General features: G+C 43.6%; 1 protein-coding gene across 1 annotated transcript in view; it reads left to right on the top strand.

Annotated features, from left to right (window-relative positions):
• ADRA1D (adrenoceptor alpha 1D) overlaps positions 1 to 11,246 on the top strand; it is a 47,038-nt gene that overhangs the window by 1,900 nt on the left and 33,892 nt on the right. The window lies entirely within an intron of this gene.

The raw sequence follows: 11,246 nt of genomic DNA, 5'->3' as shown, positions 1-11,246 counted from the left end.
CAACGTCCCCTTCCAGCTCCAGTGCTACCTGCAGCCCGTAAAGTGCAGGAAGGAGAGCGCTCTTCATCACCACCTCATCTAACAATAAGCACTTGGTTCAGGGGATCGGATTAACCCTCTGGAGTGGTGTAGCTAAACCGAGGGAGGAGGAAAAGAGATTTAAATAAATTATAAATATAAAAGATGGCCTTTGCACAGAGCTCAGCAAAGCAGAAAGGTCTGTGACTCCATGTTCTCGGTGGGACCTGCATGTCCCACAGCCCACCGGGTACTTGTGTCCAAGTAACCCCGCAGCCAGGGAAACATACAGCTAGTTCTGCACTTTTTCTCAGGGTTTTTCAAATTCTCTTGCTCAAGGCTGTCTCTCAAGTCAATGCAAACTGCATTGTGACCACAGGACTGATTTTGACCTGCTGAGGTTTTGATCTCCCTCCAGCACTGTGGCTGTGCCCCTGGGGACAGCTGGAGCCCAAGGCTATTAGACACCTTAATTGAGGCTACTCAATGCCCATCTGCCTTCCAGTGGGATAATGCACCAGGATCAATGGTGCCTTGGGAGCTGAGGTGTCCCTAGGGTGGTGGATCAAGGGTGTGGTTGTCTGGTCTCAACATGATGCTGTCTTGTACCTCCCTGCTTCAGTTTCTCTCTCTGGGTGAAGGTGGTATTTGGTGAGTTTCTCTCAGCTGTCTATAGGGCCGAAATTACTGATGCAAAGCGTTTTCACCCTATGTGAGCATGGGGGTTCGTAGTATAACTCTGGCAGGGAGCAGTAAGGCTGCTGTGAACCACCCTATGTGAGCATGGGGGTTCGTAGCATAACTCTGGCAGGGACTCTCTCATGCAAGACCCTAGGTGAATTAGCCCATCTGGCTGTGCCTCAGTTTCCATTTCATTGATCAGGGGCATTGGGCGATTTTTGTAGCCTGCAAATAAATAGTTTGGGAATTATGGGGCTCAGGGAGATGCCAGTACGCAAAGGCTGAGCATTCTGGGCAGCCCTGGTCTGACACTCACCTCGTTGGCTGATCAGAAGGACAGGAACCAACTCCAAACCTCACTCACACCTTTACACCTTACAGCTAATGAAGCTGGGAATCGGGATCCTGTTCCTCTGAGTTGTCCCCAGTACTTGGAAATAGAGAACAAACAACAGGCAAATACTTTTCAGCAGAAAAAAATATTTTATTTTGGTTTACTGTATCTGTCCTCCCTTGAAACTCTTGAACCAGCTTCTCACTGGTTTAAATCATTACCGTTACACTGAAGTCAAAGGAGACACTGATTTACACCAGCTAAAAATCCTAACACCATTCTTTAAGTACCTCCCGTGAACCCATTTGCTTCCTCCAAGCATGCAACTTGCCAAGTTCTTTATAAACATAGCTTTGATCTTTACTTCCTGCTGTATTATATGTATAATATAAACAGCAAAAGTTCATCTATTTTATGACTATAAAATACGCTGCTTTTGATTTCACCCCCCTTTTATTAATTGCAATTTCCTATTTGAATCTGAGAACCATTCAATGCTGCCTAGAAAGAGAACAGACATTTCTGCAAGGAGTAATCCCTGATTTTATAGCTCAGGAGACAGGTCTGAAACTCAGAGAAATCGGCAAAAAGTTCACCAAAAAGCTACAAATTGAAACATGCTGAGGCAAATTCTCTTTGAAAAGAAGATTGTAAATGGTTAGGTAGAATGGCTTTTTTACTTGCTTGTTAGACAAAATTCCATGAAATAATTTGGGGGCAACTGGAAATGATATTGATAGGCATTTTAAATGAAAATTAAACACCAGTGAGAAACAAAAATCACTTTAGATTGAAGTGAAACATATTGTTTAAATTTAAGAAAACGATGAATGGAAGTTTATTAAAAAAATGAGTACTCAGATACATTTCAAAATGACCTGTCACATTAAAATGAAATGAGTAAGTGATCTATTATCTTCTGAAAATATCGAACTGTTTTGGCTGTTGTTTTTTCTTTTTTCTATTTGACATGAATTTGCAAGAAGTTGCCATTGAGTGACTTACAGTTTTGGCTGACTGTTGTCTGATTATACTTTTAAGGGATAAGCAAATTTGTCAACTGAAAAAAGACTCCCAGCTCTACTTAGCATGGACTTAGCAATCAGAAACCTCTGTATCAACCCTGTCATCAGTGTCTGCATGAGTCTGCATGTATCTTTGCATCTTTCTCCCGAATAGTTTCTGTCTTAGTTAAAAAGGAGTAATATTTATCCCACTAGTGTTGAGAAGCTGAAATAACCAATAATGTTAAATAACAGAACCTATGGATGTGCTGACTGTTGTCAGCCATTTCTTCGTGCTTGGATAATCTACAAAGATTCTTCTTTAAATCAGATCAAACTCCTCAATACCTCCACAGCCGATTTATCAGCTGAGTAATTTAGCTCGCCTGGGTTTGTGATACATGTCCCCAAGCACAGGATGCCATCACCAGGAGTTTTAACACAATTAACAGTCTGCATGGCTAATGAGACTCTTTAAGCAGCTGGTTGTTCAACAAGAGATGAAATCCTAATTACCCACACAACTCTTGTGTGGGTTGTATCTCTTGCCGGGTGTGCAGTAGAGCTCTACTGAGCTGCTTTGTCTGGGGATCCTGGCTGGTGGTGGTGTGATTTATGCCAGGGTGCCTCTTCCCTTAGTAAAGACCTGTCAAGAGAACGTAACTGGGGGCTTCTCAGAGATGCGGGCCAGGAGTTTAAGGGTGTTTTGTAGGACAGGTTTCGTCTCCCTTTGGTTGTCTCAGACATCTGTGCCTTCATCTCAGCTAGTCATAGCATCGTGGAGATGCCAGTTGGAAGGGACCGGGACCTCTGAAGGTCCAACTCCCTCTCTAAGCAATGTTTACACCAATACCAGACCAGTCAGGCGTATTCACTCAAAGCTCTCTTTATCTTTCCAAGGGGAGTGCCTGAAGGTGTGACTCAGCCGGCCTACTTTGGGCATGAATCGTGGTGTCAATCTGCCTCTTCCCCTCCCTTGACTAGCCTTTGCCTTGACTCTCCCTTGCAGCCAGGGGCAACTAACCAGCTGGTGGTGTCTGCACTGCAGGTATTAACAGAGAGGTGGAATGTATCCTAGTCTGGATGGTTTTAAGTCTAATGGAAACAAGATGCCCAGGAGAGGGAAAGCTCAATCCAGTGTTGGTACAAGTTGTGATTAGACACTGGATAATCGGCATAGAAGTTCTTTCTTAAGACACACAACCTTAGGGGCTTCGCTGGCTCTTCTGTTAATGGAAAACCCTGCTAAAAGTTAGGTACTGGATTTGTCCTTGCATTAAGGCATCTATGCAATGGGCCAAGGAACCAGAACCCCCTATAAAACACCTATAGATAGTTACCTCCTTTCTCAAACCTGACCCAGTAGGAATTAAGTAAGAATAGGAGGAGGGATGGAGCCCTGCTCCCCATCCACTCTTCAGTGGATGGGGAGCATGCAAAGACAGTGTGGGACCCCAAATGGGAACATCTCAGGAGTGGAGGTAAAGACCTTCTCCATCACCACCCCAGAAGTATTCATGAGGAAACAACCGTCCCTTGGGATCAAGAATGCACTACCCAGTATCCAGGATGGCAATTTACACTCCCAAACATGGGAGCCCACCACTTGTTAAAAAACAAGGGCCCTTGTTTTTTAAGAAGCATAGTCTCATCTCAGTGGTGGGCTCCCATGTTTGTTATTCTTTGGATTTGGTTAGAAATCAAGCCTGGTGTGAGAAAGGCAGAAGAGCACCCATAGTTAGTACCACACAAGTGTGAGGGCCACAACCTAAGGCTCCCTTCACCCTGTCGCTGCATGAGAAACAGGTTACCCAGACAAGGAATGACTTGAGAGATCCCTCAGCATGAGCAAAGCCCTCCATATTCATGGTCTTATGTTTGCCTTGGAGTGGTGACTTGCCTGTCTTTGCAGTGGAAGTTGGTACTCATTTCCAGGTATGATTCAAGAGAAGAATGTACTGGCTTTTTTACCTGCGTCCTGAAGGAAAGGCATCTGCTACACAAACCAGCCTCAGAAAGGTCTCCTTCAAGCCAAACCAAAAATATCTTTGTAGGTGCTGTTTTTCACAGGGCAGAAGTCCTTTCACAAATCATTTTGCAGAAGATGGGCTTGCACAGACATAGCAGTGCTCAGGCTTCAGTAACTGTCACTTGTAAAATAAATGATGGGGAAGACAATGTAGGTAGAAGCACATTTCAGATGAGACAAAGCCTTTTTTTGTAGAAGAGGAGAATCTAATTCTATTCTGGTAGAAAAGTATTTAGCATGGTTTGCTAAGAAAAAAAAAGGGCTTATGTCATCACTCTGTGTGCCTTTCCCCAGCACCCATTGAACTGTTTCATCAGTCTCAATCACATTTGAGACAGTGCTAAAAGTTCTCAATATATCAAGTTCCTATAAAAATGGGTAGATGGGTAGAAGAGTGGGAAATTCTATACTCTCCCCCACAGAAGGAAGGTTGCAGAATGAGCTCAGCCACTGGTTAAACATCACAAAATACTCGCTAAAAATCCACCACAAGACACAATTCCACAAAAACCCAAACTTCTTTAGTTTTGTTGTGCACAGGAGAACCTGATCAAAAGTGTGATTTAAAAGGAGGAGGACGAAAGATAGACTATTCAATTTCCTCGATTGTCAGGGCAGTCTGTTGCATCACCTGAAATTTTCTAAGTCATGGTGGAAGTGGCATAATTGGCAAGGAAAAAGGAATGGGCAATTGCTTTGGCATAATTAGCTATGGCCCAGAGCATCAAATCAAACTGGAACAAGAACAATTGCAATGACCTATTCCATCTGCCACACAACCCCCATTGATCCTGGTCCACAGGAACCATACATTCATTAAAAATACCAGCAAAGACACAGACCCAGAGTCTCAAAAGCTGCTAGATATCAGGCTCCAATTTGATTTATTGGACATCATTCAGGCAAAAGGCAAGATTCTTCTTGTCTCTTTTGCACCACAAGATATTTCCATCAAATGGACTCATGCCAAATTAGCATAAATTCATTAAATCATAGAGGTTGGATGGGTCTTCCAGCCCATCTCCCTTTCTCAGGCAAAAATCTCTTTGCCCCCAACCATTCTTGACCTGTTTTTCAAGACTAAACATTGCAGAGTGGGCAAATCCATTGGTTTCCCATACAAAATAAACTGTTGCCCTCTAATGTGACTTCTGCTTCTTTTTTTTCTTTTTTTTTTCTTTTTTTTTTCTTTTTTTTTTTTTTCAGTTCAGAGTGTCTGAAATTACATTAGGGCTGTGTTGCAGCCTACCAGAATATTATTTCTAGGGCCTGATAGACGGGTGTGTGTATGGGGGTATACAGCCCACTGGGGTAGCATTGGACAAATAGTCCAGGCACAGGGGACCTGGCTAGGAGTCATCTGCATTGGTTGTGTCTGCCTAGAGATAATACAGTGGAAAAGCAGCCTGTGAGTTGGATTTTTCTCCAGGGAGAACATGTTGACATCCTGCAGAAGGGCACAGGAGAGAATTACAGGTAGACATGTGGATAACGAGCCTGCGAGTAAATTATGTCGCTTAAAGCATTTGACGGTGTCGATTCACTCCTTGTGCCCTAGTGCAGAAGCCACCAGGGAGCAGAACAGGGAAACAGTCTATGTGTGTTTGGAAATAGCCAGCAAAAACCCTACTATTTGGACCCCAAATGAGCATGTGTGGTTCCCTTCCGACCCATGACCCTGTGCAGAAGACCAGGGGCAGATGGAGGGTTTTAGTACAGTTGTTGCTGTTACAAGAGATGCAGTGTTCTGGACCTCAAATAATGATTTGGGCACCCAAGTTTGAACATATGCTTTGCCTCTGCCTGGCCAAGGCAATGCAGTGATTCAGGGAAGTGACTGGGAATAGGACCCAGATCTCCCATGACCTATGTATGGGATTACTCTGCTTCCAGTCCACCCACCACACCACCAAATAAAACTATTTAAAGCCAGATGTCTGTTTTTATATTGCGGTGGCTTGACGCATCTGGAGGCAGTTGCTATAATGGATGTACCACAAACAGGAAAAAATAGATCCTGAAAAATTTAAAACTGCTGTGATTCAGTGGGCAAAATGTTATAAAATCTCTCAACAGGGCTTTTGGAACCAATACCAAAATACACAATATAACATTAAATACATTTATATTAAGCTGAGTTTGACGGTTTTATTGTAGTTGCACACACAAAACTTTGTCCTGGATATTCTGGGAAGGACCTTTTAATTAGCCTGATCTATCTTCATTAATTCATATGTGGATAAATATTTGCTCATTAATTCTGATAATCTGGTTAATGAGATGTAACAAAGACTGAGAGGAAGGGTGGGGATGCTCTTTGGCATGAACATGAGAGGCGCTTGTTTAATCTCTTGCTACCAGCTTGTTTTTAATTGGTTTTGCTACAACAAACAGCATTAACTGGGTACTAGCAACTGTGTCATGTTAGCGACTAACAGTGTAAAAGCTTCCCGTTACCTGTAGGGTTTTAATAGAAGTGTGCTCACTTTAGTTAGTACAAGCAGCACTTTTGCTCAAGCCTCTTCAGAAAACGAGTATATTTCCTCGGGAAAGCAACCTGAATTATCTTCTGATCGATCAATCAGGACTTTTACTTGATGTGATTACTGTGCTTGATTCTAGGTAGGGCTGATAGTACCTATTAACATTACGGGACCCTTTTGGAATAAAGTTCTGGTTTCTGGTGCCAAACATTACCTATTAGGTAAAGTTTTCCATTCCATGTCTTTGTAACAGGCTGAATTTGTTCTGCCAAATGTGAGACAAAATGAGATAGCCATATCTGAGAAAGATGACAGGAAAAAACACAGCGTTCAGTTCCTATAAGAAATGTTACAGGGACAGCCTTGAGTTTAAAAAGCTCTATCAGTACCGGGAGTCAGCGCAAAAACTCGACATTTTACTCTGTCGGGGTTGCAGGGTGCTTTATGTTAGGACAGGGCAGGAATTAGATAAAGCTGGCCCAATAAGGCCAAGTTCTGTGAAGTTACGGGCATCTGAGAAGAAAGCACGTTTCTGAGGTGTTGTCAAGGATGAGCAGTTTAGCAAGACTGGAGCTTGCTGAGGAAGGGCTTTTAAAAGCAATGACCTGATGGCGTCTGATGGCCATTTCTGCTCCTCTGCACTCCCCTGTACTGCTCATTCCTACACTGTTCCCATCTTTCCCAAAGGCAAGACAGTCCTCATCATTAGATGCCAATGGTATACAGTCTTCAGCTATTTGGTCTTCAGCTTTCTACATAACCAACAAGGAAAAATAGGTATTTTGAGGCTGCAGTTCATCTCATCCTAATATTGCTATCTAAACCGGACAGATGAGTCACAGCCCAGATGAGACCCCAGTGTCTTCTCAGTACCCTGGAGGGAGGCCAAAGATCGCTAGCTCCAAGGTGCACAGAAAACATCTAAACTAGCTGAGATGAATCTCACTGTGAAGCCAAATCTGGGACCAGTTTTGGCAAAGTCTGACACACGTTCAGCTGGAGCTGATAGGACTTACACTTTAAGGATGTGAAGTGCTCCGTAACACCAAGGGCTCAGGAATCCACACTCAAAATACAGATGTATTTTGGCACTGCTATGTAGATGGGGTGGTAAAATGGCTCTAAAGCAACTTTTTCTCCTTGGAGAGCTGCAAAAAGAAATAGATATATGTTTGCAAAATGTTTGGACATAACTAAGTACCTTCAGGTATCCAAGAGGAAACAAATAGTTCTGTCATCAGAGCAGAGCTGAGCAGGGTGTGTTTGTAAAGTGTGGAGCCACATACTGACCAGTGAGGAGATACTGAATAGCTGAGCACCCACCTTTCCTTGCTACTGATATGGCGGGGACACTGCAGAGATAATAGAGCATGATCCTGAAATTAAATTCTTTAAACGTAAGACACCAAAGTTTTGCAAATGTGATTTTCACTTGTTGATCTTTAAAGTCCTTAACTTTGCAACTTTCTTAGTGTTCATTTAGCAGTTTTATTATGTAGGATACTGTATAACTTGCTATCATTTTGTGTGTTCAGTAGAAATCAGTGTTCACCATAGCTGTAGAGTTGAACAAGGCAATTTTTAACACATAACCCAATTGCAAAGCAAAGAATGCGAAAATCTTTTAAAATGTTTTTTCTCTGTGTAAGAAAATACATCTTTACAGCAGCTGAAGCCCAGAATCAGCAGTTGCAAAGGCTGTGGTTTACACACCCCGTTTTCAGCAATCATCTTTCCATGGACACTGGTGGGATTTAGAGTGGTGCCTGCAGCAATGTCTACTTTTTAATATCAACTCCCAAATTGAAGTGGCTGATGAGGACAGGAGCTGCCTGAGAAAACAGGGGTTTTCTTTGAAATTTCTCTTTCCATATAAATTCAATTCAGGAAACCACAGTTCTACCCCTGGATATCTCTATATGGTGCATGGCATGATTGGCTACATATTTTGTGTGTCTCTTACCCTTATTGCCCTTTACATGGTGATCCTCCTAGTTCGTCTACACTTCCTGGAATACCCCACTGTCTCCCACTTAGCCAAGATACAAGTGCTAGCACAGGTTGCATCACGGGTTATACCATCCTCCAGGCAAGTAGTAATAGGAGAGCAACTCTCAGAAGAATGATATTGTCATTGACAACAGAAAATATTCCAGGATTTGTTTGCTTGGTGTTTGGGCAAAAGGAGGCTGTAAAGAGCTTCTGGCAGGACATATGCTTAGTGAAAAATCCAGTATTCCGATTCATAGACGTTTAGACTTTTTTGACCAACCCAAGTTGTTCTATCTCCTTATTCTTTTTACACACAAAATTTCAAAGTCCTCCTAAGATATCTAGCTTTGAGGGTACAAAGCGGGGTTTTTGATTCATCATTCCTTACAGGATAACTTAACCCTTCTCGTGTTGGGTGGATTCTCTGGAGGTTGTGAATCAGCTGTGTTCCCTGAGCAGACCTTTTCCCAGGAAAACCTGGTACTAACTACACGTTGTAAATCTGGTTTCCTGCTCTATGCTGTGAACTAATTATCTCCTTTCCTTGTCACATGATAATGAAGCAAGGCTAAGTGTGGTCTCATAACCCTGAGACTGTCATTCACTTTCTCTTGGGTTGTCATCAAGGCAGATCTGTTGCATGCCTCAACCCAAAAGAGCTCTCTGAGGACAGACAGTGTTTTATTCTTCTGTGCATTGGCTGTTAAATGGTGGCGCAGGCATTGGTGATTTGTGCTGATGGGCCAGACCCTAGAGGAGGATAGCTGCTGTGAAGTTCAGGGTGTTGCTTTTTTGTTCTTCACAGCAGGTGCTACATCGAGATCATCACTATGGCTATAGCCACTAGATAGACGCACCCGTTTCCAGGAAGCAAACCCTGCACTTTCCCCAGCAAAGTAGTGCAGAGTGACTCACATCCACATAACTCAGGGCTCATCCTCTTTGGAGGAGACTTGCACATCCACATTGACACAGGGTCTTCTCTGGATTTCACAAGGTATCTCGATGGCTGTAAGACTTAATTACTATTTTGAGCCTTTTTTTAATGCAAAGGGGTCTACAATAACATACCAGTTGCTGGCAACCTGTCAAAGAAGGATTTAGGTAATCCAAGTGCCCTGTCTTTCAGGAGGATCTCACATATGGGGCCCATCCGTATCTGTTCCATCAGGTTACCATGTAGCACCTGTTGGGTGGTAACTCCCTGTGGGCAAGGTCTTCTCTGTGGAGTACGTGTGAACACTCATCTCTCCGTCACAAGGGACCATGGGGTTGGAGACAGCCAGCCCCCTGTAGCTATGGTGGATCCCCTCATCCATTGTAGCTTGTTTCTGTGCAAGGTCAGTGATGAGGGTCAAGGAAAGGAGTTGGAGGTCTGGAAGGCACGGTAGGATATGAGGAGGAAAAGCAGGAGGCTTGGGGTGCAGTGAGGTGCCAGGAAGACTGGACTGGGAGCCCTTCTTGTCTCCAGCAGCCCTGAGGTGGCAGGGCTTCGAGGTTCCCTGCATGACCCCACAACAGAGGGTTTGCTGAGCCCCCAAACAGAGCTGTCCCCTCTCTCTCCTAATGCTCAAACTCACAAGAGTGTTTCCGATGGCCAAATGTGTTTTATGGTCTTGTTTTTGTTTTCCCGCCTGCTCTTAATTTAGTTGTGGCTGAAAGGGTTTAGGGATTTGGGAGCAAGGGTAGTTCATGAGGAATAGCTTCAGTATTAAAGTTTGGCAGCTGGCTGCTTTCACAGGAGAGCTGCTTTCTCATTTGGCAGTTAATTGCCATTCTTATTTACTGTAAATATTTCCTTTAAAATGCCATTAGGAACACTGAGTGATGAACTCTTCCTTCTGAAGTCTTTGCCTTTACAAGCACTTTCCATCCTGAGTTCTTTCAGCCCTTTGCACCTATACCTGAACACACATCCCCAAATATGCTTATCTTCCTCCTTCCTCCAAAGCAAATTCCAGACACCTCAATGCAAAAATGAAGTCTCTGGTGGGTATTGATTTGTTGCATTGACTGTCTGCTGTTCAAGCTGGTGAGGAAATCTGCCTGAGTAGCAGAGGTGGCACTCACATGTTCACACACAACGTGTGCTGGGGACAACCTTATCCCAGTGGCGCCAGCTCCATAGTTCTGAAGACTAATTAGGAAGACAGGGAACACACACAAATGTCATCAGGGAGGGAGACAACCTGTCTGTTGCAACACTGCTCATCATCATTTTTGGCTAGGGAAACTGAGGCACCACTTAGGTACCTGTGGTCACTTGGTAGCTCTCCAGTCATGCTAACACACCAGCTGCTTCTGCCTGTCCTGCTTTCTCTGTTTCTCTGTGCTGTATAAAACTGTCACATGGAAACAGAAGACTGTACTTCTCCCTGCACCGTAATTTATGGGTGCGATTAGTGCAAGGATGGATTTACTGGAGTGGCTGGAACAGGATATAGCTTTTTAGCTGCTCCTAATGAATAGCCTTTCTCTAAGAGGGCTCCTTAGCTAACACATTTGGAGATGAGCCAGAGAACCACCAGGTCCAGTGGCAGAAAACCAACTGCCAGCTCACTAAAGAGAGGGCATTTCCTCCTCCTGGCAAGTTTCCAACCTGAGGCAATTCACAACTCAGTTATTAAGGCCCCTGAAATACAACTTTTATTATTATCCCCTCCAGTAGCTGAAAAAAAAACAACCAACAAACAAACCCCAAACAT

Source organism: Charadrius vociferus, unplaced genomic scaffold (assembly GCF_000708025.1).
Source record: "Charadrius vociferus isolate BGI_N301 unplaced genomic scaffold, ASM70802v2 scaffold213, whole genome shotgun sequence".
Classification (NCBI taxonomy): Eukaryota; Metazoa; Chordata; class Aves; order Charadriiformes; family Charadriidae; genus Charadrius; species Charadrius vociferus.
This window is presented reverse-complemented; position numbering and strand designations above follow the sequence as displayed.